Source organism: Portunus trituberculatus, chromosome 35 (genome assembly GCF_017591435.1).
Source record: "Portunus trituberculatus isolate SZX2019 chromosome 35, ASM1759143v1, whole genome shotgun sequence".
Lineage (NCBI taxonomy): Eukaryota > Metazoa > Arthropoda > Malacostraca > Decapoda > Portunidae > Portunus > Portunus trituberculatus.
Genome location: NC_059289.1, coordinates 1,602,093 through 1,609,430, shown reverse-complemented (window position 1 = coordinate 1,609,430; position 7,338 = coordinate 1,602,093).

The window sequence follows — 7,338 nt, the reverse complement described above, 5'->3', positions numbered from 1 at the left end:
AAGAAGAAGAAAGATGAAAGAAAAAGAAAAGGAGAAAAGAAAAAGAAAAGAAGAAAAGAAGAAAACAACAATCACAAAACCGGAAAAAAAAAAAAGAAAACTCTTGAACCATAAGTCAGTGAATACAAAAAGAAATAAACTAATAAATAAATAGAAAAATAAACAAATAAATGAATAGAAAACGTAGCATAATGTAGACCACAGTAATAATAACAACCGCATTTACTTAGGTTTTCACAGATAGCGTGATATACCTCTCTCTCTCTCTCTCTCTCTCTCTCTCTCTCTCTCTCTCTCTGGGTGTGACAGGCAGCCTACATACTTACGCCAATTTTTCCTCGCTGACTAATTAAGCAATAAAAGAAACTCGCAACACAGCCTACCCTATTATTTTCTTTACACTACTATGCACCATCAGAGAGAGAGAGAGAGAGAGAGAGAAACAAAGTGCACATTAAAACTTGCCCAGAATAAATTTTATTGATTTTTTTTTTTTTACAGAACAAAGTGAAATGCAATGAACGCTCACCATTTTCTCTAAAGCAGCAGATTCAAGGGCGAGGTGTGTTTAGGTGGCAAGGTGACAAGGCCCTCCATCCTGCAGACACCTGTCATGTGTCGACGCGCCCCACCACCTGCTTGCTTCACCTAGGTCGTGGTTACTTGCTTCCCCCCTCTGCTAACTTGCTCTTCGTTTCTTCAGAAATATCAGTTTGCAAGATTCAAGTCAAGATTATTATTATTTTTCTTTTTTTTTTTTTCGTGGCAAGTAAGTTCAGACAGTTTTTTTTTTTCATTCGTGTAGTTCCTTATCGTTATTATTGTAAATGTAGGAAGCTTTTTGTCATATTTTTCCCAGCATTGGTTACTCAGATTAATTACACAAGACGTTCTTTCAAAGGTTGCTTCATTGACATCACATTTTAACCCCAAGTCTTACTAAGCTACAATTAAGTGTTTTTAGCGTGTTCTTCACAAAGTTACTAAGGACATTTCAGTAGCAGTGCTTATCCCAATAACTCTCTTTCTCCAGGCATCAAAGAATTGTTCCATGGTTTCAGTAGAGGTTCAGTTTAGATGGGGTTAAGGTGACTAAGGCCAAACAAGCATAAATCTTCACGGGAGAACATAATAGCGTAGTCTCGAGATGGCAGACTTTCCCTTGGCATTTTTTTTTCTTTTTTCTGTTCTTTCAACGCCATTCATCACTGCCTATTCTGAAGCGTTGACGTTAATGATGCAACTTGATTATTATTTTGTGCCTCTAACCTGCTACCATACCCAGGTGCTGAGATTAAGGCATCATCTTAATCAAATTTGTTGCTGACCCCGCATGTTCCTCTGAACTGCAGTGTAACCCACTGTAACAGGAGCCTACAGCGACTGCGTTTATCAAATTTTATTTTATGATGCCTTTTGACACTTTTTCACTCTTCTAAATTACTTGTAATGACGGAGATTTTATTGCTAAGTTTTGTATGATGCTGTGAAACTCATCTCTCGACTGTAGTCTTGTTTCTTGAGTTGCTTGTTGTTTTCGTTCAACTCGTCCCATCTGCATCCATTGTCGTGGCTTTGTGGGTTTGCTCTGTGTTTTATATTATGATTTCATTCATCAATGCATCTGTGTTGTGTGTTATTTAGGAACCACCTGAAAGGTCAGTTGTCATAGTATCGCATGGATTGGCAGTTGCAAACAAGTATGCAAAGTGTCTTAACGCTAACATACTTGTATTATTTGCTGGATGTTCGTAGTTTTTTTTTTTTTTTTCTATCTCTTTAGTATCACTATTTTACCGTTAATTGTCTCTTTCATATCTCACAGACTCTGGTAGAATTGAAAATATCAAGTTCTGTTTCAAGGAATCAGCGTGAATCCTTGACAGAAAGACACGCTTCAGAGACTTGCAAGTTTTCAGTAACGTTTTCAGGAATCCTCTCCCAGAAACGTTAAGAGTTTTTCCTTCCAGTATCACAATGAACTTCTACTACAAGAAGGTGGTTGTAGTGAAGCAGGGGTGTCCTGGAGGCAGGCGGGCGGGGGGCGTGGCGGCGGGACTCGGCTCACCACCTGCCCACGTGTGTCTGACAATCGCCCGCCGCGTCATTGTGCTCCTCCCGTCGCCACGCCACCGCTGACGATCTACCAGCCATCTCCTCCTCCATGACACCCACTCAGGCCTCCCTTTTTCCCGTGAGCTTTACTTATATCACATGTTCTAGTGACTTGTGATTTGCTTGGCACTGCTGCGAGTCGCCCGAGCCAAGTTTGAAGTTTCCGGGTAAAAGTTAGCCTGCCAAATGCATTTCAAAACTTCTTTGTTATTTTCTGTACACTTAATTCGTCCAGAAAGTACTTGAGTTACTGTACTTGGACAATCACCTGCACCTCCACTTTCGGAAGATCGTGGTGGAGAGCCAACATGCGAGTTTATGGAGGGCCAAGCGGTGCGTCACACCCATCCTCTTTCCACGGCGGCCCACGCGGCACTGCTTAGTGACTGCTAGGCACCGCCACCAAGACCAACGAGACCTGATCCGACACATGTAGAGGGAGATGATGTGCGCGCTTCTTCAATCAGATGGTGACAGATACCTATATATATATATATATATATATATATATATATATATATATATATATATATATATATATATATATATATATATATATATATATAGATAGATAGATAGATAGATAGATAGATAGATAGATAGATAGATAGATAGATAGATATATATATATATATATATATATATATATATATATATATATATATATATATATAGAGAGAGAGAGAGAGAGAGAGAGAGAGAGAGAGAGAGAGAGAGAGAGAGAGAGAGAGAGAAATTCAGAAATATGTGGAAAGTTGCTTTGGTGCTCATTACTTTTCCTGCAGGTTGTGGCAGGTTAAGACTCATCGCCTCGAGGTGTATGACTGGAATAACACTGTGTTGCACATTTGCCGGCTTACGCTATGCCTTCAAACTAGTGAATAATCAGCTGAAAGGTGGACTTTTGTGGACAGAGCTGAAAACTATTACATTACTAGCCTTAACACACTGTTAAAAAATAATAAATAAATAAGATAAGGCTATAGACTACGTATTGACCTTTACTTTACCGAATATTCAAATTACGTCTGCGTTTTTCAAGTTATCCTGTTCTCTCTCTCTCTCTCTCTCTCTCTCTCTCTCTCTCTCTCTCTCTCTCTCTCTATCTATCTATCTATCTATCTATCTATCTATCTATATATATATATATATATATATATATATATATATATATATATATATATATATATATATATATATATATATATATATATATATACACACACACACACACACACACACATATGCACACACGCATGTAATGATGTCACAATCGCCTGAGCTGCTTCAGAACGTGTCAAACAGGTGCCGGGTCCTCAAAGTGGATGATCAGGTGGACAGCCAATCAGCGCGCAGATATTGTTGCCTAAATGTTGTGACATATCTGTTGGCTGTCTGCAGTCCGCTCTCAGATACCAATCAATATAGATGTACACATGTGCGCCTCTCTCTCTCTCTCTCTCTCTCTCTCTCTCTCTCTCTCTCTCTGCCACCCTGCGACGCCCCCCAGTGCTCACTGATTTTTTGGGACACTCTCCCACCTTTTCTGTCCCTAGAATAATGACCTTCCTTACCAGTCTTCATCTCTTCAATCAGATCTGAGTAAACACAGCCATTCCTAGTGCCATATAGCCTTTCAGGCTTGGTACTGGTACCTTTTCAAAATTCAATTCAATTATCTCTCTCTCTCTCTCTCTCTCTCTCTCTCTCTCTCTCTCTCTCTCTCTCTCTCTCTCTCTTTATACCATGTGGGCTTTTCACGGGAATTTATGGCCTAAAGGGGATACTTTTTGGGTACCTCTCCTATCTCAAAGCCCACCTGCTATAGGAAACCGTTGTCCCGAGTGAGGAAGCCCAATCTACACTCGAACCGTGGACAGGATTCGAAACCGTGGGCTTGGAGACCCCTCGGAGCCCAAAGCACGCATGGTTCCACTGGAACTTGTATATTTCTTTATCTAGTAGTACCTGATTTTCTTCAGATTTTTACAAATTATAATCTACATCATAGAATTTCCAGATAGAGGCTTCAATGATCCCTTCCACCCCAGTAGTAATATTCACCGTCCTCCCGTTATTCATTGACCCCATTTGAATTCAAACCATAATCAATTATTTTCAGCAATTAATCTCAGCACTATACCTTCAATCAACCGTGATCCTGCGCCTCACAGCTCTACTGCCCGTTCTTGCAACTTGACATCTGTCCCTGAGGTGCTCACCCCGCACTACAGCGGCACGTGGCACTAGAGACGGTAGCTCTCTCTCTCTCTCTCTCTCTCTCTCTCTCTCTCTCTCTCTCTCTCTCTCTGCTATGGTAAATGCAGAAAACTTAAATATTCTTAAATGAAAGAAAATGCTACATTGTCAGAAAAGGACGTAATTTGAATTGCCTCTGAGGTGAATATATATATATATATATATATATATATATATATATATATATATATATATATATATATATATATATATATATATATATATATATATATATATATATATATATATATATATATATATATATATATATATATATATATATATATATATATATATATATATATATATATATATATATATATATATATATATATATATATATATATATCATTCCCAAGGATAAGGGGGAGGAGGAGGAGGAGGACTGGTCCCCCACCATGGATGCTGTCTGTCCCTGAGGTGCTCACCCCGCACTACAGCGGCATGTGGCACTAGAGACGGTAGCTGCGGTGATTTCTTCCCTTCCCGTGCCTCGATCCATCCGATAGCTCCGTTCAAGGTGACGGTCGGGGCAGGGTTTGCGCCGTGGGGCCTTTTTCCCTAATGAGGACGCTCCACCTGGAGGTTGGGTGGGCAGGCAGCTCCCAGATTCTTCTTCGTCCACATACTGTGAACTTAGCGGCATCCTGGAATATCGATACAGTCAGCCTTCTGTATCACCGTGGTTTCTGTGATTTTGTCAGCTCTCAAAGCCCTTTCTAGTGTCAACCCCACAGTGCGGTACTATAGTAAGACGTGTTCCATACCGAGCATTCAAGCTGCTGCCTTCTGCTCTATCAACCAAGCCCGTGATCTCCAGAGGGAAGTGAGTGTCACCATCCGGCACTACGCCACCGCCTCCCTACCAACCCTACAAGTATCGCAGCAAAGGAGTCATGAGAGGCAGCACAATATGGTGTTCGTTCCCCAAGCTCCGTGATGACTACAAGCCGGGCCCGGTGTGGGGGGATGCGGGACTGCCAGGCGTGCCGTTCTTTTCTTCTGGCGCTCTATGTAGAGCCCCTGAAACCAACACACTGGAACACCATAGTCTCCGCTGCCCTGAGCTGGAGGGTCTGCTGCCCCGTGGAGACCTGCTCGTTAAAGTGTGTCGCTGTCAACCCCTTGATAGCGGATGAACGTCATCCTCGCACGCTTCACAAAATTTAGTGGTTGCTAACGCCTTTCCCTGTTTCTAGTTTTGATATTAAGAACTTCTATTAAATTCTTAATTCTGTATGTTTATTTGCGTGTATATTTGTTGCCTGTTCTTACGTAGGATTGACGATATATGCGTAATGAATTCAATTAAATCTAATTAAATCTCTCTCTCTCTCTCTCTCTCTCTCTCTCTCTCTCTCTCTCTCTCTCTCTCTCTCTCTCTCTCTCTCTCTCTCTCTCTGGGTAACAGCAATGGTTATCTAACTTAGTAATAACAATAATAACCTGGCAGTTGTAACAGTAATTGTAGCAAGAGTAATCTTGAAATATTAATAACTTCACACGTGCTTTGAAAAGTGACCGCGCATTGTCTCAGAGTTAACCTTATCTTTAAATTTCAATCACTAATACCAAACTTCCCATGTCTAAGATACGTAACTTGGTACTCACTTTACCTTAGTCTCTCCTCCACCTAGCGTCTCGTTGTAGCGTTGAATCCAAGTATTAGACGAGATAACGATATTCTCAACAATGATGTAACAAGACGCTAGTCACGCTACCCTCTTCCTTATCAAGCCAGCACTGACACTAAAAGAATCGATGATCAACCGAACTTTCAATTTTATATACTAATTCTTTCCCCCCATGAGTCTAATGAACGCTGGTGCATAAAAAAAGTGTTGATATATTATAAGTAAGTATATGACTTAATTGTATTCTTTCCTGGGTATGTGGTTAGGTTTGTTTTGATTTTTGGTAAGGTGTGTTTCGTTGGTTTGCATCTCTATGTCGATTCTTTAGTTCTCTCTCCAGTTTGTCTCGTCTCACCTCCTTTTACATTAATAACGACGGCCAAGGGGATAAATATTACTAAATAAAAACCGCTATTTGCCACTCCGATAAGAAAGAGAACATAGCATATCCAAAACAATGGAAAATTTTGTTACCAAGATTTCTTGATACTTCTCCATTGAAAGATATCAAGTTGCAAGAACGGGCAGTAGGCTAGAGCTGTGAGGCGCATGATCATAGTTGGTTGAAGGTATTGTGCTGCGATTAATTGCTGAAAATAATTTATTATGGTTTTAATTCAAGAACTTGTATATTTCTTTATCTGGTGGTACCTGATTTTCTTCAGATTTTTACAATTATAATCTACATCATAGAATTTCCAGATGGAAGCTTCAATGATCTCTTTCATCCCAGCAGTAATATTCACCGTCCTCCCGTTATTCATTGACCCCATTTCGATCCTCTGGATATTCATCGACACTTTGCATCGTCCCATCGACCCCTAGGGGTCGATATCTACCACTTTGAGAGCCACTGGTATAGAAGATTTAGATTTGTCGATAGAGTAATGTTCCATTCTACTTGTTTACAGAGTGAAGAGTAGAAGAGGCAAGAAACCTGTTTTGTATTGGTTACAATATGGATATCTTTGGGATCATGTTGACACCACAAAATAAGAAAGGAGCCTTCGTAGCCAGGAGAGGCTTGGCACGAGCACTTTTCAATAAACTCAACATCGCGCCAGCCCACAATGCACCGCGCCTGTCACGACAATGAGGGCGTGACGTCAATTCTAAAACTTCTCCATAGACGTGCCTACCTTTCTCTTTATTCTCCTGAATACATTGATTTAATCTTATTTTACTTATAGCAGCTATCATCTTGCAAATCTATAGCAAAGGAAGAGATCAGAGCCCTACCGGATATATGTATATATCAAAAGGAAAAAAAAATCATTATTCTTACATAAATAAATTCATCAGTCCACTATAATTGGTTATAAAATGAATG